The sequence below is a fragment of the Anoplolepis gracilipes genome, chromosome 15 (assembly GCF_047496725.1).
Source record: "Anoplolepis gracilipes chromosome 15, ASM4749672v1, whole genome shotgun sequence".
NCBI lineage: Eukaryota > Metazoa > Arthropoda > Insecta > Hymenoptera > Formicidae > Anoplolepis > Anoplolepis gracilipes.
Window position 1 is genome coordinate 6510805 of NC_132984.1, and position 21490 is coordinate 6532294.

A 21490-nucleotide genomic window follows, 5' to 3' on the forward strand; every position below is an offset into this window, starting at 1 on the left:
GTTACTCTGTTTATTTTAATAATAAGACCACGTTGCCAGATGTCTTTTATTTTTACGGCAACCAGTTCTCTTTTATATGGTCAGGCCATATGTGCAGGTAGTTGTGTCGTCGATCCATCCGAAAGTTCAATTCCTCCAAGAGTTCTGCCAGGTCCTTTTCACTGTTTTTTAGTTGTACCCAAAAGAGTTGTGACGAGTCCACGCGGTGCTTTCTTACTTCTAGGCGCCCGCGGGTTAAATCATGCGTGCTGATATTCTGGATTTCCATTTCTAAAACTGTTTAGTAGGCGTTAGGGAAGAGGTATATTTTGTAGGAGAGGGAAAGGGGATGCTTAATTAAAGATCATTGTTATTATTATTGTTACGTTCTGTCGGCTCCACGTTTTTCCCTCCAACAAAAACGAAGCGATAATCGTCCGATCAGTCATAAAAAGGTCGCGCGATAAAAAGAACCGTTCTTATCAAATAATGTTTAAACATACTAAAAACGATGTCTAAATGCCCGGAAGGGATCGAGATCCTCTAAATAAATGAATAATAAACACAGCATAATCTCAAGAGATAAATAAATGAAGAATCTCCAAATTTCCTAAGAGGCCATACAGAGCTCACCAATAATCAAAAATAAGAAGGAGAAGGATCTCACCAAACGACAGCTTTTTATATACACGTCGAAATCTTAAAAGTACTCCCGCCCAAAAATGTTAACACGCCCTCAAGATTTAATATAAAAAGGAAATACTCGCGCATTACACACACTCGATTCCATTCATTCAGTAATTCAGCATCTAATTCATTCATTCAGCACCATTAAGTCGCGCTCTATTGCACTTTGAGTTATTTCGGTTGTTGCTGCTTAACATAAGACTTAAATAATAGAGTCAGTGCGAAACATCGACCTCTCAGCCAAACCACGACTTAACCACCCGCAGCCGACCCACGACTCATCCAGCCGCTGAACGACTACTCAACTTGCAACTTAAGTAGTAAGTCTACTTTCCTCTCTTGCCGTCGTTCTTTTTTCCCATACATACATTCAAAATTTTTTTTTATATAAGTGCTTAAAGTCGCACCGACTCGCCGTTTCTAGCGAATCAGCCGGAACCGTCGATCGGACGAAGCGCTCTTGCTCGATAGTAGCAGTTCCGACTCTTCCCCCCCCCCTCTTCTTCTCAGTACCCGCGCTGCTCTACTCCTTTGAAGACATTTTCTGCCGACACACTATTACCCCGAAATAGATTTTCCTTCCCTCTCATATTCCCCCGTACCCCTTTTATCTTCGGTCATCGACATATCCGATGACTCACCGCCGTCGTCTCCCCCAACCTTTTTCTTAAATAATTCCTCATCCATAATCCTGTCGGATAGTTCATCAAATCACACAATTGAACTTCTCGACTCCCCTCTTGAGTACTCCCCAGCAGATCCTCGCGCTTCTCTTTCTAAAATCTGAGCTTCTATGTTTTCTTCCACTCTCCTTAACTTAATAGATAGTGCAGAGTTGGGAAAGTTACTTTATAAAAGTAACTCGTTACCGTTACTCAAAAAGTAACGAATCGTTACAATTTCCGTTACTTTTTTTTTATACAATATAAACTTTACATAAACAGTTTTTTAATACGAGGTGAAATTTTTACACTAAACATTAAAAATTTTTGAACATTATTTTACATTACAGTAATCAAAATGATATAATTTTTTGATAGTGATGATATCGCTATTGATATAAAGTGTGTAATAATTTTGATAATAATAAATTATTTTAAATAAGAAAAACTTTTGAAAAAAGTGTAAACAAGCTTTCTCAAACACGTTTAGATTCTGTAAATGTAAATAAAATAATTTTCTTATTGTTAGTTCACTTTCAAGATTTATAAATATGGTTAAAATCGCTTCCTTCGCGTTTCTTCAATTTTTTTTATTTTAAAATTCTAACACGGCACGATAATTTTCATATCATCGAATTCTTGACTAATCATTGAATTATCTGTCTACTTAAATGTTTTATTACAAAGTATAAAAATACTAGAAAGAAATGCCAGCAGTTTCTATGTGATACTACGTTTCAATACTCTTATCAATCTTAAAGTTTCATTTCGTGCATATATGTACACGTATCTATAGTATTTTATATGGTTTATGTACCATATAAAATGAGCGCATTTTCATGAAACAAAAAATATTTGTTTCTTTATTTGAAAATTTTATATTCGAAAAAAATATAGTATATTCAAGTATATTTAAAAAAAATCCCGAACTGCACAGGAAGGTTAAAAGACATTTTAAAAATATTTAAAAGATAATAAAACATCTTTAAGTTGTCTTTTAAGCATTTTTTTATAGATATGTACTGTCTGGAAAGTAACGATAAAAGTAACTGTTAATTTCGTTACTCGTTATCGAAGAATGTAACGAAGTTACATTTTCCGTTACAAACAAAATTGGTAACGCCGTTACCGTTACAGTTACCGAAAAAAAGTAACTGTAACAGTAACGACGTTACAAGTAACGCGTTACTTCCCAACTCTGAGATAGTGTTTTCGAAGACTGCGATATCACGACGTAACCCTCTTTACACTTTTTTCAAATTCTTATTACTTTTTAATAAATTATTGTATTAAATTCCAACCAGGTTAAACTTTAAAATCGCACTCGTTCCCCTTCTTTTCTGGTTGACGTCCTCCGTACCAATGTAACACCCGCGATCCACACACACACACATACACACACACACACACACTTAAATCTAAGTTATTAGAAGTATAAAATAAAAGATCATATGTATAACTCAAATAAATGTAAATCAAAATACTAAATGATCGGTAAATTTATTTAACTCCCTCACTCTCTCCGTGAAAGATCACACTTGGTCCCGTCCCGTGTAAAAGAGATTCGATTCTCTGATCAAAAAGGAACTACCGAACGAGCGTTCACATAAACAGTGTAATAACGACACCCTGCTTTGCTAACCTTCAGCTCGCTCGACCGAGTCACTCGTCGATAAGACATTTGACATCGGAACAATTCCTGTTACGCCCTTCCTCTGATCCATTCTTTCCACGGACCTAGACGTAACATACTGAAAATTTGGGGGCTCGTCCGGGATTGATTAAAATGTGTGATCTTTGAGCTGGAATGAGTAAAGAGACAAGAGGGCAAACCGATAAAGACGAAGTAGAACGAAATTTTCAATTAGCGTTAGAAAAATACAAACAGCCGAAATTCGATAAACCAAAACCACCTTACACTTCAACATCTACTACATCTACTTCCACACGATCTCCTAAAATTATTAATTTTTCTTCAATCAAAACAGTCACTGAGACAAATAGTGAACAAGATTCCTATATCAGTGACACGTCCGATAGCGATACTCCTATAAACGGCGCCAAATCTAAAGTTGAAATAGATTTAGAAAATTTTTACGATAACACAATGACGCAGAATAATCCTTTTGCTACTCTCAAATACGCGGTTGAGGTTGTTCCTTATTTCGACGGTCAAAATATCCCATTAAATTATTTCATTGAAGGATGTAAAGAAGCAAATTCTATGTTACCTAAAAAGACAGAACCACAACTAACCAAAATAATAAGAACAAGAATAATCGGTGAAGCTCGTCGCACAATACAAGATCGAAATTTTGATAGCGTTTCACACTTAACCATGTATTTAAAACATATACGGACCAACCAAAAATGTTTATCAGTTGCAAGGAGAACTAGAATGTATATATCAAAAAAGCGAAAACGTGGTAACATATGCAAATAGAGTTAAATTCTTGGGGAAACAAATTTTAGAAGCATATAAAACCTCGAGAAATATTGCGGTTGACCAGAATATTAAAGCATCAATAAAAAAAGACAACACAGATGAACAAATGCTTCATTAAAGGATTGAAACCAGAAATTGAGCAAAGAATTTCATAAACTTCAGAGGTAAATGCCAGTAGATAGACAGTAGCCAACGCTTTAAGAATAGAGAGAGAGCTTCAAGAAATGACAGATTAACAACAGGGAACGGACCACTCAGGAAGACAAAGGAGCACCAGTTCGCGAGAAATCTGTCAAATCTGTTATAAGGAAGGACACGTGGCCAACGATTGCAGGAAATATTTACAAGCATCTCAAACAATTAATAACCGAACAGATTTAGGACCCGACATCCTAATTTGCCTTTGCAAAAAACGTGGACACACAGCGGATAAATGCCGATACCGTGATCCTCAATTTCTCTCTCTCTCTCTCTCTCTGTCTCCCTCTCTCCCTCTTTCCCTCTTTCCCTCTCTCCCTCTCTCCCTCTTTCCCTCTCTCCCTCTCTCCCTCCCTCTCCCTCTCCCTTCCTCTCTCTCCCTCTCTCTCTCTCTCCCTCTCTCTCATTGACCGGTAAATATAATACAAGAAAAGGCAACTATCTGTCAATTATGTTCAAAACCCGATCACGATGCGAAATCTTGTCGACGAGGGAATGTCAACAATACAGCTAACAAGATCTCAATAATCTGCCAATAGTGCAAAAAACCTAGACATTCAGCTAACAACTGTTGCAAAAACTAAATGAAAATAAGCTCCGGATTGCATATCAGATTTGTAACAATTTTAGTCATGTTGCAAAAGATTGTTGATCCAACATAAGACAGCAGAACCTATATAAATTTGTTCTGTCGATATTGCAAGGAGCAGGGACACCTGTTAGAAAACTGTCAAGTGCGCCTTGCTAATAATCAAAAGAAAAATAAGACGCAGGGAAACTACAATAGTCCCTCGACATCGAGTGCGAAGCAGGGGCCCGAACCAGAAACGCGCCCACACAAAACTCAGGTAGCCAAGTAGATAAAACCGAAACGAGAATACGACCAGTAACGATAAATCTCGACAAACAGAGTCGCGTGCCTAACGTTCAAATAATCATCAATGATATGGCAAACGTAACTTTCATACAGAATCCGGACCGAATGTTATTAAGTGTAGACCGAATGTTATTAAAACCTCGTGCCTGAAGGAATAAATATTAATTATACAAACATTTAAAAATTAAATGATATAAATAATTACTCTGTTTATACTCTGGGCGAAATTACATTAATTCTTTTCGAAATACCGGTTACTTTCCAGATCGTTTCTAACAATTTCCCGATCTCACAATCTGGCATACTCGGAAACGACTTTTTCAAACAAACCACGTCAAAAATTGACTACGCTCAAGGGCACTTGAATATTTTCAAAATCAGCATACTCTTTTTATCGCCTGAAGCCATTATAGTACTTCCATGATCCAAATCATTATTTTAGGTGAGAATAGAAAATCCTGAATTAAAGTCGGATATATACCCAAATTAAAACTAGCATCCGGAATTCACTTGAAAGATACTATCGTAGAAAACATCACTGGAAAGGCATACTTAAACATCATAAACACTCTGCACGAAGAAATGGAAGTTCAAGTTTCTACTTTGCGCTTAAAATCTTTAAACGATTTATTCGACGATTAAGAACCGAAAACAATTTTAAGCAACCAAGTAGAAGACAAAAAATTCACAAATGATGAAATCAACAGAAACTTATAATCGAAGACGAAGAAGAAAAAATTAATCAAGAAGAAATTGAAAATAATAATGTGTTACGTCGTCTTGACTGCACGATTCCTTCCTTCCACGGAACTTTAACACTAACTGTCTACACTATGACACTCACTAGGGCATACTGTCTCAACGACTCTCGCGGAGTCGTGGTAACAACTGAGAACGCGATAACAATTTGTTATTATAAAAAACGGAAAAGGACAGTACGACTCTAATCTATTAGAAAATCATAATAATACACTTAATATCAAAGTCCAAGTCCTCTCACAAAATCATGAGCGCGCGATAACAACTTGTTATCATAAAAAACAGAAAAGGGCAGTACGACTCTAATCTATTGGGAAATGATAATAATGCACTTAATACTAAAGTCTAAGTCCTCTCACAAAATCATGAAACACATTCTTTTCCATATGATTTCCAAATACACTGGAAGCACAAAAAAAACAGGAAACGGGTTCCTGACAACGTTAGAAGAATTTCTAATTAGAACCGATAGAACTATCAGCAGAGAACATAGAAAATAATATGACTCAGAACCACATGAGCGATAATCTTGCTCCAAAAATCATATAAAAGAGAGGTTTTGGAAGAAAACGAACATAAGCTCTTTTACCAGTCTACTTTAACCCGTCATTCTGTGAAATGAACGACAAAAGTTTATCGGTGAACCACCAGGACCGGCGAATCCACGGCAACACTCCGACGGCAATTGGACCACGGAGGATTTTCCAGGCTCGCAAACGAAACCAACGCCAGTCCGTTTAAACCCTGATCGTTCAATAGTGGTCTACTTCCATATTATTTACTCTTCCTCTTGTTCCGTTTCGTTTCTTTTTCTCTTCTATCTTTCCCTCATTTACTTATTATTTCATGTATTTAAATTTGCATAGTGCCCAAACCAATAGTTTGCCGTTACGCCTTAAAGAGCGGAAATACTTAAACCGTTGGAAGCAATCAGTATTACCCAGGCGTCGGTCCCCCCGACTTATCAAACTATCAAAAAGGACGAATAAATCGGAACACGCGACACGCAAAATTCCCCGTCGAACACCTTCTCCTTCGCAACCTCCATCACTCCAACGTTTTCCATCATTAATGTCCATATCCTCAGAAGACCTCTGGAATATCATCACGGAAGTGTTTGAAGACTTTCACCTTCCGGCATACCCTTAATCTCCAATGTCTCCTTCGCCTATACACATACTTACACACTTCTTTATTTTGCATTTCTTTTTTTTATTTTAATAAGATTATTGTAAACTTCCAATTAGAATTTAAAATTTAATAGTAGAGTCTCTCTCTCCTTTCTCTATTCTGATTGACGTCCTCCGCACTAATGTAACACCCTCGATTAAAACACTCACACACACGCGTACACAACCACACGTACTCACGCGAATATAAAATAGAGAATGATTGTAATTTAATAACAAACACATGTAAACACATATATATTATTATACGTTAGAGATTAAAGTCGCTAGTATTTAATTATAAACAACAGGTTAATTAAAACGACCTGACTAGCCAAAATCATTCAATTTATTCACACGACGTTTCGACCATATGGTTGTGGTCGAAACGTCTCAAAACCTACATCCTGACCCGCACGGTTTCGAGAGCTGGCTGTTACGCCTTTCCTTTTAACTCATCCTTCCCGAGTCTGGACGTAACAAATGAAAGTAATAAAAACAAAATTGAGGGAAATTAAAAATATCGATAACTCAAAAATTTTCGGAGAGAGAAGTTACCAAACCTCTCCTGAAGAATTCACTCCAAAATCTTCGAAGGAGGTTACCAGGCCTCCCAAGAAGGGAATGATTCTAGGGTTTCGGAGGGAAATTTCCAAACTTCGACAGAAAATCCTAAGTCCGTCGATTATGAGGAGGGAAGTTACCAAACCTCACTACTTAATTCGACAAAATCCTATTTTGATGAGGGAAGAAATCTTTTATCCTTCCCAGACCTCAAAATTTCGCAGGTTAGATTATCTATAAAAAAATGATAAATCAGAAACCTCTCATGTTAAGTACAAAAGAACTCTTTAAAAGGGCTCAAAAATATAACGAAAATAATATAAAAAATCCTTTGAATATTCAATACAAAAATAAACCGTCTTCAAAAGTTACTTCTCTTTTATTAAATTAATCTCAAGAAATTATAGTAAAATCAAAAGCCACGCATAAATCAAAACATAAAGAAAATTAACAAGTCAAGATTGAAAAATGTTGAATAATCACTGAAGAAGAAAAAGAAGATCGACTCACTGAAATTATACAATCATTAAGATTGGAATATTTAAACAGAATCGAGAGAGACAGCATAATAAAGTTAATAATGAACAGTCAAGATAGATTCCATACTCTGGGAGAAAAATTAACCACAACTCATGTATTACAGCACAAAATACCAACTGTAGACGATCAACCTATAAATACTCGTCAATATCGGTTTCCTCAGAATATTAGATCAATTAGGGAGAGCACAATATTTTTCGATATGCGATTTAGCATCCGGATTTTACCAGATTAAAATGGATCCTGAAAACTGTCATAAAACAACTTTTATAATCCCTTATGGACACTATGAATTCGACCGGATGTCTTTCAGTCTAAAAAAACCCGCTACCTTCAACGCCTAATGGACTTAGTGTTAACTGGGCTACTTTTGAGACTGCTCTACGGCGAAATATCAAACCGTGAGAGCTGTCACTTTAGTCACACCCCACGAATCTTACGTTACGTGGACAATAAAACTTTAACAAAAACCCCCGAAAGGCGAGACCAACTCTAAATAAGATAATTTAGAAATTGTATTGAACATAAACATTAGAACGGCTCTCTAAACTCTAAAAGAATTTGAAATAAAACAGAGTCACCGTAACTCGAAGCAGATACTTAAAACTATAATCGTAAATTTAAAACGGCGACGAAAATTTAAGAAACATTTGACAAGAGAGCTCGTCTGACGGACTACCTAAAGTGACAGATGTTTATAATAAATTTCTAAATAGCGATAAGCGACTCTGACGGTATTGTTACGTCCTGTCGGTTCCACGAAAACAACGCAATAATCGTCCGATCAGTCATCAACAAAAGAAGGGACGCGCAATAAAAAGGACCATTATTAAACACATGCCGGAAAGGATCGATAGCGAGATCCTCTAAATGAATAAACAACAAACACAGCTGCATAATCTCACTGCTCTACCCCTTTGAAAACGCTTTTTCTATTGACACACTACTACCCCGAAATAGATTTTCCTTCCCCTTCAGATTCTTCCCCCGTACCCCTTTCACCTTCGGTCATCGACATATCCGATGACTCACCGCCGTCGTCCCCCTCAACCTTTTTCTTCATCCATAATCCTGTCGGATAGTTCATCAAACCACACGATTGAACTTCCCGACTCCTCTCTTGAATACTCCCCAGCAGATCCCGATACCTTTGCGCTCCCCTCTCTAGAATCCGAGCTTTCTTCTATGTCCTCTTCCACTCTCCTTAACCTAGTAGATAGCGTTCTCGAAGATTGCGATATCACGACGTAACCCTCTTTACACTTTTTCCAAATTCTTATTACTTTCTAATAAATTATTGTATTAAATTTCAACCAGGATAAACTTTAAAATCACACTCGTTCCCCTTCTTTTCTGGTTGACGTCTTCTGTACTGATGTAACATCCGCTATCTACACACACTTAAATCTAAGGTCGTTATTAGAAATATAAAATAAAAATCATATGTATAACGCTAATGAATAAATGTAAATCGAAATACTAAATGATCAGTAAATTTATTTAACTCCCTCAACTCACACTCCGCATAAGATCACACTTGGTCCCGTCCCATGTAAAAGAGATTCGATTCTCTGACCAAAAAGGAACCACCGAGCAAGCGTTCGCATAAACAGAGTAATAAAGACATTCGTCGTTTACCTGTTTTGCTAGCCTCCAGCTCGCTCGACCGAGTCACTCGTCTGTTTTTGTTAAAATTTTTTACATCGGAACAGTTCCTGTTACGCCCTTCCTCTGACCCATCCTTTCCACGGACCTGGATGTAACAAACACAACTGAGTAAATTCTAAAATTTCCTAATTTTCACGGGCTCAGCAACAATCAAAAGATACCTTCGGACCAATCGCAATACGTGGTCCCGTCTAACACGCCTCAGGAAAATTATATAAAAAGGGAGAATTGCGAGAACGCTTAAAAACATTATTCTTAACACTCCTCAAGCTTTTAGAACTTTTAAAGTCGATCATCTCAGAAATTCGGGGTCGATAGACAGTAGTGTTGTACCAGTAATTTCTCTCGGAAGCTTGACTTTCGTTCTGGCCTCTCATTTATCATAAATTCAGTGCGCGACCCAGGAACACAACCCTCAACGTTCAGCTGCAGCACAACAGGACGGAGGAAACACCACGAGACTACTGACTTCACTCAAATAGTAAGTCGAGCTTAATTAAATCAGTTCTACCCGTCACGTACTAAAGGTCGCCCTGCTTTAGTGCCTAAAGTATCTTCGACTCGCCATTTTTCAAAAGCCATCCATGGGTCGACCGGACGAACCGTGCCGTTCTTCCAGTGAAGACGATATTTTTCCATCCTCGTCCCCCAATTACGATTTAGAGTACCCACAGTGTTCCTCTCTCTTATACACACGTTACTCACGCACCAACTATTCTCCCGTAGAACACTGGCCTACTCTCTCGTATTCACCGGTACCCCTATCTCCCGATACCTCTCCTATATACCGCGATTCATGGTCACCAAGACCTCTCACTCCTTCAGCAGATTCTTCTAATTGTTCCACATTAACAATATCTGACGATTCCGTAGGCAGTTCTGTAACCCTCGCCTATACTCCCGCAGATCCTGACCCTCTCTCTTCCTTGAGATTAGAGATAGCAAGAATACTTATCCCTAAACTCCTTGAAATTATAGATTCCGTATTCCAAGAATTAGAAACGAACTTGTAAAACATACATAGTTTTTTTAATAACAAAAATAAAATATGTAAACTTTCCACCCAAAACATAAACTTTAGACTCTCACTCTCTCCCTCATTATTCTGGCTAATGGACCTCCGTACTTATGTAACACCCGCGATTAACACACACACACACATACACACACACACACACACATTTACTTAAATCTAAGGCCGCTATTAGAAAAATAATATAAAAGAATCATACGTGTAACGTTAGGATTTAAATGAATAAATGTAAATCGAAATATTAAATGATTAACAAATTTATTTAACTCCCTCTCTCTATCCGCGAAAGATCACACTTGGTCCCGTCCGGTGTAAAAGAGATTTGATTCTCTCACCAAAAAAGGATCACCGAGCGAGCGTTCACATAAACAATGTAATATTGATACCCCGTCGTTTACCTGTTTTGCTAACCTTCAGCTCACTCGACCGAGTCGTCGGTAAGACATTTGACCTCGGAATAGTTCCTGTTACGACCTTCCTCTGACCTATTCTTTCCACGGGCCTGGACGTAACACTATCATTATTGACTATTGGTGCGACATCCCCCCCGCAGAAGGTCAGTCAAGATGAAATATACTTTCAAATCAACGAATTCGAATCCGTGTAAGTAATACAATGTAAAGTTGAAGTCAACTGAATAATCAGGAAATGAGGGTTCTCTCATACCATGGATGTATATAACGAAAAATATTCATACGTAGGAGACATACCTCGCGATATATGTAAACGAATGCACAACCAGAGTAGTTACCAGTTAGGAACCACTTACATAAAATCTAATCAAAAAACTGTTACGTCGTCTCGACTGCACGATTCCTTCCTTCCGCGGAACTTTAAGACTAACCATCTACAACACTCACTAGAGCATATTACCTCAACGACTCTCGCGGAGTCGTGGTAACGACCGAGCGCGCGATAGATTAGAATCGTACTGTCCTTTTCTATTTTTTATGATAACAACTTGTTATCATAAAAAATAGAAAAAGACAGTACGATTCTAATCTATTGGGAAATTATAATAACGTACTTAATACCAAGTCCTCTCACAAAATCATGAATCACATCCTTTTCCATATGACTTCCGAAAAACAGGAAACGGGTTCCTGACAAGGTTAGATGAGTTTCTAATTGGAACTGATAGATCTATCAGCAGAGAGCATAGAGAATAATATGATTCAGTATCACATAAGAAATAATCTTGCCCCAAAAACCATATAAAGAAGAGGTTTTTGGGAAAAGACAAGCACAAGCTCTCTCTCGAATTTCATCAGTCTGTTTTAACCCGTCACCCAGTGAAAATGAATAGTGGAAATCTATCGGTGAACCACCCGGACTGACGTTTCAAGTCTAACGAATCAACGACAACGGCGCAATTTGACCATGAAGCATTTTGCAGACTCGAAGACGTAATTAACGCCACTGAAGGAAATCCGGTTGAACCCTGATCACTCAATAGTAAGTCCACATCCATTTTGTTTACTCTTTCTCTTGTTTCTCTTTCAGTTTTTTTTCTCCCCTCATCTTTCTCTTATTTACTTATTATTTCTTTTAAATTTACATAGTGCCCAAATTTTTGATTCACCGTTACGCCTTAAGGGGAGGAGATATTTAAACCGTTGGAAGAAGTCAGTACTGCCCAGGCGTCGGTCCCCGCGACTTCTCAAATAATTAAAAAGAGTGAATAAATCGCAAGCCTTGTGATTGCCTTCGAACACGCAAAATCCCCCGTCAAACACTTTCTTCTTTTCAACCTCCATCACTTCTACGTTTTCCGTCATTGACATCCATATCCTCGGACGACCTTTGGAATATCGTCACGGAAGTCTTTGAAAACTTTCATCTTCCTGCATATCCTTAAGATTACCAGGAATCTTCAATGTCTCCTTCGCCTTCACACACACGCACACACACACACACACACACACACACACACACACACACACACACACACACACACACACACACACACACACACACACACACACACACACACACACACACACACACACACACACACCACACACACACACACCACACACACACACACACACACACACACACACACACACACACACACACACACCACCACACACACACACACCACCACACACGCACCACACACACACACACCACACACCACCACGCACACACACCACACACCACACACACACCACCACCACCACACACCACCACCACCACACGCACACACACACACACGCACACACGCACGCACGCACGCACGCACGCACGCACGCACGCACGCACGCACGCACGCACGCACGCACGCACGCACGCACGCACGCACACACAAACACACCCACACGTACTCACGCGAACACCAATTAGAGAATAATTATAATTTAATTTCATGCCTACGTACACACATATACATATATTTGTAACCAAACCTAGCAATAATTAGATGTAATATATAGGGTGTTCCAGAACAATCTTCCGTCCGTAAAATGACGTATTTCTGACACAATTCTAAGACAATTTTTTCTTTAAATTTTTCCAAAATTTGGTTTGAAGCGTAGTTTTTGTGTTATAAGCAAAAATAGTTAGCAAATCACGCGTCGAGTATAGAAGGCAGGCAGGAGCGCCGCGGCGCACCGCGAGCGCGGGCGCAGCTGACCGTCCGACGGGTGATTACCGCCGCATGAGTCGCTAACTATTTTATCTTATAGCATAAAATTATGCTTTAAATAAAATTTTGGTAAAGAAGAAAATGTCTTATAATTACGTCAGGAATACGTATTCCTTAAAATAACATTACTTTAATGACCAAAAGTTGTTCCGAATCGCCGGCCGTCGGACGCTGCGATCAGCTGATTGCTACACGCGATGTGTGTATGTCTGAGTGTGTGCGTAAAAGAAAGGAACAAAGTGAGTGAAAGAAAGAGAGAGAGAGAAATAACAGCCTCCGCGACGGCGACGCTTCATCGACATTGTCGTTAACGACTTTAGACTGATCGATATATTGATTTTCCGGCATAATTTTTTTAATTTCCGGCATAAGCATAATTTTATGTTATAAGATAAAATAGTTAGCGACTCATGCGGCGGTAATCACTCGTCGAACGGTCAGCTGCGCCCGCGCTCGCGGTGTGCCGCGCCTATCTGCTTTCTGTACTCGATGTGTGATTTGCTAATTATTTTTGCTTATAACTCAAAAACTAAGCTTCAAATCAAATTTTGGTAGAGGAAAAATTGTCTTAAAATTGTGTCAGGAATACGTCATTTTACGGACGGAAGGTTGTTCTGGGACACCCTGTATATACAAAATTATGAATAAATTTATGTAATACTAAAAACTCAATTCTCTTCGTGACTTCTAACCCCTCTATCGGTTGAAAGATCGCACTTGGTTCTATCCCGCGTAATAAGGATTAATTTGCTTTATCAAAAAGGACCTTTCGAACGAATGTCCAAAATAACAAGTAATAGCGATATTCATTATCGTTGACTTGTTTTTGGACCTGATAATTAAACCTACATCCGTACAGTTTCGAGAGCTGGCTGTTACGCCCTTCCTTCTAACTCATCCTTCTCAAGTCTGAACCTAACACAACCTCGTGCCCAATAACACTTGCTGGCGGCGTCGACAATGACGGAACATGCATCGGAGGAGCATACTCTGATCCTTATGGAACATAAACGAAGATAATTGTATTGGCAACCGTAAGAATTACATTGCAAGATTACATTGCCGACGTGCAAATAAATACCAACCAAGTGCAACTCAGATCTGGCGTCGCATGCGAATTTGATGCTACGTATTGTATTGATATAAAAAGAGGAAATACTTACTGGGACCCTGTACCGGTCGATACTTGCAAATTTTCTAATTATGGATTATTATTTGAAGGATACGCGAATAAGGTACTCGATAATAACAAGGATTATCCTCAAACAGTTTATTCAGTAACCATGCAAGATGCGATCTTTGCATTAACCAGCAAAGGGAAACAAGACATTTGCGGATACTCACTCGTCCGAACCGAACATCCTAAATTACTAATCTTCGAAACAATACGCGGAAGCGAAATTTTTAAAAAATATGCTCGCACCGCAAATCTCGACATTTTCACATATAAATTCTAAATTCATGTGTGTAGAGAAACATTCGCACTCAAATAAACGAACTATACAGGAATTTTCTGTTACATCAATGCAAATTAGAGCGAAGAATGCTACAAAACGCGCTAGCTATAGCCACTCGAAAACACTAGACATTTTCGCATATCACTTAATGAAAGGACCTGGATATATGACTCTACGAGCAGAAATAATTCACATAATTAAATGTATACCGGTAGATGTGAAACTTGCACGAACAACGGAGTGTTATGATCAACTACCGGTAGTCAGAGGAAATCAGACGCACTTTTTAACGTCCCAGACTCACATACTGCTACGACAAAGAATGCAAACTACATGTAATCCATTCGCACCTGCCATGTAACTCTTACGAGATTCGTGGTACAAATTTTTATTGAATCCAGTGGACACTCTACCTCCAACTGTCATGAAATCATGAAGTCATGAAATCATTAACAAGACCTACATGGAAATACATAAGCTCAGGATCGCTCGTCACTAGTGGTATATACTCTGAAAAAAAGTTAAAGGACCTCAGAGATCGTATAATGTTTTCAACCGAACGACCTTTAGTACATAATACAGTAGCAAGAGGAGTGATGGGAAGACCCACTTCTTTACAAGGAGACTCTATCTCTAACCTTTGGGATGAAGCATACATGGAAAAAATAGCCTGCGTGGATGAAATTCTGGAGTAAATTTCTTATATTTGGTAATATTAGTGCCGGACTACTCCGAATTTATTTAATTACCCGGCTTTCAAGTTAATATTAGACACAATTGTACATGGATATGCTCTACATATCGTGTATGGATGGTCAATATATTTACTCGGAGCTCTCTGGGATTCTCTTACATTTACTATTATACATGGAAACACGAAAACGCCCTCAAGGCCCGCAACCCAGCACGCCTTCGGAAAACCGTAATTCGAATGATATTAAACTCAATATAGCCTCCGCAGAAGAAAAACCCTCTTACACACTCCAACTAAAAGACTAGATATTATTTTCCTTTAATCTTTCCTCCACCTCCTCTTCCCAAAAGAGAGAAGAAATTTTCCTTTCTCCTTTTGAAACATAACACAGTGTTAGGTTACATCCTGTCGGCTCCACGTTTCTTCCTCTCACAAGAATTAACTGATAAGCGATAAACGAGAAGTCACTCGACAAATAGACCGTTCTTGTCAAATAATATTTTAAACATTTCAACACGATTTCCCAACAAATATAGAAGGGCTCGATGATAAAATACATTACGGCTTGTTGCTACGTAGGATTAAATGATAATCGTTCAACTAATAATAAGGAAAAGCCGCGGGATAAATAAACCGTTCTTGCCACACCATACCGTAAATACCCAGACGCGATTTCCAAACGAGGGACAAACAACAAATTATCAATCTTTTCTGTAACCGAATAATAAAGCTGAGTAAATTCTAAAATTTCCTAATTTTCACGAGCTCAGCAACAATCAAAATAAGGCGAAGAAAAGATACCTTCGGACCTCTCGCAATACGTGGTCCCGCCCAACACACCTCAAGAAAATTATATAAAAAGGGAATACTCGCGCACAAAGATACATTCATTTTCGACCCAGTTAATAGTCGACATTAGACTCATTAATTTGACACCAGTAAGTCGCGCTCTAGTGCACTTTCGAAATATTTCGGTTGTTGCTTGACGTGAGACTAAAATCATTAGTCAGTGCAATATATCGACCTCTCAGTCGAACCACGACGCAGCCAACCCACGACTCATCCAGTCGCCGAACAACTACGCAATTTGCAGCTTAAGTAGTAAGTCTACTTTCCTCCTCTCTCTTCTTTTTTTGCCGTCGTTCCTTTTCCCTTTATTCAAAATTGTTCTTTTCATAAGTGCCTAAAATCCCACCGACCCGCCGTTTCTCGCGAGCCAGCCGGGACCGTCGATCGGACGAAGCGATCTTGAGCGATAACAACAGTTCTGACTCTCCCCCTTTGAAAACGCTTTTCCCATCAACACACTACTACCCCGAAATAGATTTTCCTTCCCCTTCATATTCCCCCGTACCTCTTTCACCTTCGGTCATCGACATATCCGATGACTCACTGCCGTCGTCTCCCCCAACTCTTTTTAATTCCTCATCTATAATCCTCTCGGATAGTTCACCAAACCACACTATTGAACTTCCCGACTCCTCTCTTGAATACTCCCCAGCAGATCCCGATACCCGATGCGCTCTCCTCTCTAGAATCAGAGCTTTCGTCTATGTCCTCTTCCGTTCTCCTTAACCTAATAGATAGCGTTTTCGAAGACTTCGAAATCGTAACATAACCCTCTCTACACTTTTCACAAAATTTATTATTTCCTAATAAATTATTGTATTAAAATCTAACCAGGATAAACTTTAAAATCGCACTAATTCCCCTTCTTTTCTGTTTGACGTTCTCCGTACCGATGTAACACCGGCGATCCACACACATACACCCACACACACACACTTAAATCTAAGGCCAATACTAAAAGTATAAAATAATAAGATCATATGTATAGCGTTAATTGAATAAATGTAAACCAAAATATTTAAATGATCGATAAATTTATTTAATTCCCTCACTCACTCTCTGCATAAGATCACACTTGGTCCCGTCCCGTGTAAAAGAGATTCGATTCTCTGACCAAAAAGGGACCACCGAGCGAGCGTTCGCATAAACAGAGTAATAACGACACCCGTCGTTTACCTGTCTTGCTAGCCTCCAGCTCGCTCGACCAAGTCTTTTGTCTGTAAGACTTTTGACATCGGAACAGTTCCTGTTACGCCCTTCCTCTGATCCATCCTTTCCACGGGCCTGGACGTAACAACAGCATTCGCTCTTTTTAGAAATCTTTGACATGGAAGTCGAATCGATCAACACCAACGATCTAATCCGTGGAAATCTGGAAATACGGATTATTCGTGTAGAGTCTTCATCTCTTTTATGGATACAATTGAAGAACGGAAAAGGAACTTTAATTGAATTTCTAGAAAAGCTAAACTTTCGGATAGACAAGTGACACAAGTATCCCTGTTATTTTCCTGACGACATAAAGGAAAACGAACTCATTGCTGTTAAAGCAAAAAACAGCTGGCAACGAGGACTTATTGTAGAGATAAACAGGAGTACATTCATGGTAAAAGTCGCCTTAAAGGATTGAAGCCACATAAGCTGGAAACCCATGGGGCATATTTACACTCTCGAAGATCGATTCCGGCAATTGTCATGGCAGAGCATCAAAAGCGGTTTGGCATATACTAGCCCCTCACCAACAACCTCAAAATGGCCCGACAAAACGAGGGAGTTGTGTAAAATCCTAGTACAACACCGAGATGGACAGATGAAAATAATTCATCCTATGGGCGAAACAGGCGCTACGATAAAACTAATCGTATACAATGAAGCCGATAGGGGCCAACAACTTACGAGACGTACTTGTGCAGTTAGGGCATGCTTAACTCAGCATTCAAGTCATAATGGACGTATTTCCCGCTGAGATAATATAAGACAATACCACTCGTCGTACTATACTGTAACAAATATATTTATATTATATATATATATATATATATATATATATATATATATATATATATACATACATATATATACATATATATATATATATATATATATATATATACAGGGTGTCCCAAAGTGACCGGTAAATGTTTTAATGGCAGGTTCTTCAAAACATTTTAAGGCGAAAAATTTAATACAAAAATGTCGAGGCTACAATAGTTTTCAAACTAGAAGCAATTATATTTCAGGAATGATAGGGCTGAGATTTCGCGCTCTCAGGTGAAGCAAAATAACAAATGATAAAAGTGCTCCTATAAATAGCGCTCTTTATAATAATATATATATATATATATATATATATATATATATATATATATATATTATCAGTTTCGTTTAAAAACTCATGTTGACATGACGTGTCTCGTTGTTTGGTTTTATCTCAAATTTAATAACCGTTGATTTTAACTAAGTGACATATTTAATTGTTCCATAATTAAGTTCTACCTTTAAACATGTCCCATTGGATTCTTTCTTCTCTTTCTTAATTTACGTTTACACTTGAAAAGGACCACAACCATATGGTCGAAACGTCGTGTGAATAAATTGAATGATTTTGGCTAGTCAGGTCGTTTTAATTAACCCGTTGTTTACAATTAAATACTAGCGACTTTAATCTCTAACTTATAATAATAATATATATTTATAATATATATAATAATATATATTTTATAATAATATTTATAATACAAATACGTAGAAAAAAAAGAAAGAAATATTTTATTTAAAAAGAAAATATATATGTATCCTTTTATACACAAATAAACACAAAAAAAATGTTAAAGAAAGACGAAGGGTTTTGGTGGTCGCTTTATCTTTCCTCTTTCTTAATTAAAACACACACATAAAATTAACGCATCGCGGACGTACGGAATCTATTTTCCGTTGCAAATGTTATGTCTTTTCCCAACATTTATCTAAAGGCGGAGATGTTACGTAGTCCCGACTGTACGATTCCTTCTTTTCATGTAGTTTTAAGATTAACCGCCTACACAACGACAATCATCCTGACTTACTCCCGCAGAGTCGCGATAATAGCCAAGCGCGCGATAACAACTTATTATCACAAAAAAAAAGAAGAAAAAACAGGAAAAGGGCAGTATGACTCTAATCCATTGGAAAATTATAATAACATATTTAATACCAAGTTTTTCTTCTGTTTTTGAACTTTCTAATTCGTTGGACTTGACACTACACTTGATCTGTACGGTTTCGAGAGATGGTTGTTACGTAATTCCTTCTGACGCATCCTTTCCCGAGTCTGAACGTAACACTGCACATAATTTAATGTCACTATTTTTTTATCAATACTACTGGGCTTGTGTAATCTGACAAGGATAGTTGAGTAATTCTGTCGCGTAACCATTGATTAACATATTTACTTCTCTCTGTTCGAGTCGAGATAATTTTCCAGCTCTTTGGTATTTAAATATTAGTTCATTAGCTTATTATATTCATTTTTACGTTCTTGTGTTTTAACGGGATTTTATTTATCTATTAAGGGGATGCTTGACCCATCTTTTTTGTCGATGAAACAAATGAAAATTTTGCGTGTATAAATATTTTTTTGGTTACACAGATTGATAAATCCTTTTCCACAATTTTAATATTATTTAAACTTAATTCAAGGACTTAATATTTCTGGAAATTGTATTAAAGCGATGAAGTAATAAAAAATAAACGTGAATAAAGAAGCAGATAACAATATTCAATAAAATATACCTCTTAATGATATAAAATTATTACACATATTCGTATGTACGCATCAATTATTTATTTAAATATATATAAATAATGTATTATATGAATTAAATATTGCAAACTAAATATTAATTATATAAACTAATATTCCAACGTTTTAAAAATAAACTGAGTATGTATCTCATAAACTGAAAATATCTCAAAGAAAGAAAACTATAGAAGACTATATTTCTAATATTTTGCAAAATGTCGATGGTAATGTTACCGAAAACACATTTTTAAAGACACAGAAGCAGAGAAAAAACATTTGAAACATTCTGTAAAATGTTAGTTGTAAATACAATGTTTCAAGAGATCTTGTAAATTCAAATATAATAATATTATAAAAGATCGAAATATATTTATCTTTTATAAAATGCTAATTGATGATATATTCTTCTTGCAATCTTACAATCAAAGAATAAATATTTTAATAAAACTATAAAATTAAAAAAAATAAGATACTCAAAATATAGAAAATATGTTGACAAGTACAGAAGAGACAATGATGCAAATCATGCAGTTTTTATATTTATTTTTATATTCTATACATACATACATATAAATCATGTTTTATAAAAACATCGATACGGACTCTGTCACTTAAGGATGACAGTCCCAGCATCCACCTGCGTGTTTTATAAAAACATCGCCGATGATAATCCCAACATCTCTCTGCTTGTTTTATAAAAACGTCGTCAGTGTGGACTCTGTCACTTAAAGATAACAGTCCCAGCACCCACCGGCTTATATCATAAAAACATGCGAACTCTGCCATTCAAGGGTAACAATCGCAGCATCCATCTGCTTGTTTTATAAAAACGTCGCCGGTGCGGACTCTGTCACTCAAAGGTGACAGTCCCAGCACCCACCGGCCTGTTTTATAAAAACATGCGGACTCTGCCACTTAAAGGTGACAACCTCAGCATTCATGTACTTGTTCTATAAAAACATCGCCGGTGCGGACTTTGCCGCTCAAGAGTGATAATTCCAACACCCATCTGCTTGTTTTATAAAAACGTCGTCGGTGCGGACTTTATCACTTAAAAATGACAGTCCCAGCACCCACCGGCTTATATCATAAAAACATGCGAACTCTGCCACTCAAGGGTGACAATCGCAGCATCCATCTGCTTGTTTTATAAAAACGGCGCCGATGCGGACTCTGTCACTCAAAGGTGACAGTCCCAGCACCCACCGGCTTGTTTCATAAAAACTTCGCCGGTGTGGATTCTGCTATTCAAAATGACAATCCCGTTCAGTGAACGGTTATTCATAATTGACGTAACTTTTAAAATTTTGATAAATATAGGAGCATATACAATCACGTTCAATAATTGTTGTGATTGTGCTTCTGAATGCGTCCAATGTATGCATATGTATACAAACATACGCGTAAAATGTAAGTTAGGCCTATTGTACTATGCCAATAGAATGCAGGCAATGGCCAATAGGAACAAGCAATAACACAT

General features: G+C 37.6%; 2 pseudogenes; both read left to right on the forward strand.

The window, feature by feature from the left end:
• Positions 1-3135: 3135 nt before the first annotated feature.
• LOC140674186 (uncharacterized) lies at positions 3136-5491 on the forward strand (annotated as a pseudogene).
• Positions 5492-10133: 4642 nt separating this feature from the next.
• On the forward strand, positions 10134-15381 carry LOC140674187 (uncharacterized; annotated as a pseudogene).
• The last annotated feature ends 6109 nt before the right edge of the window (positions 15382-21490 follow it).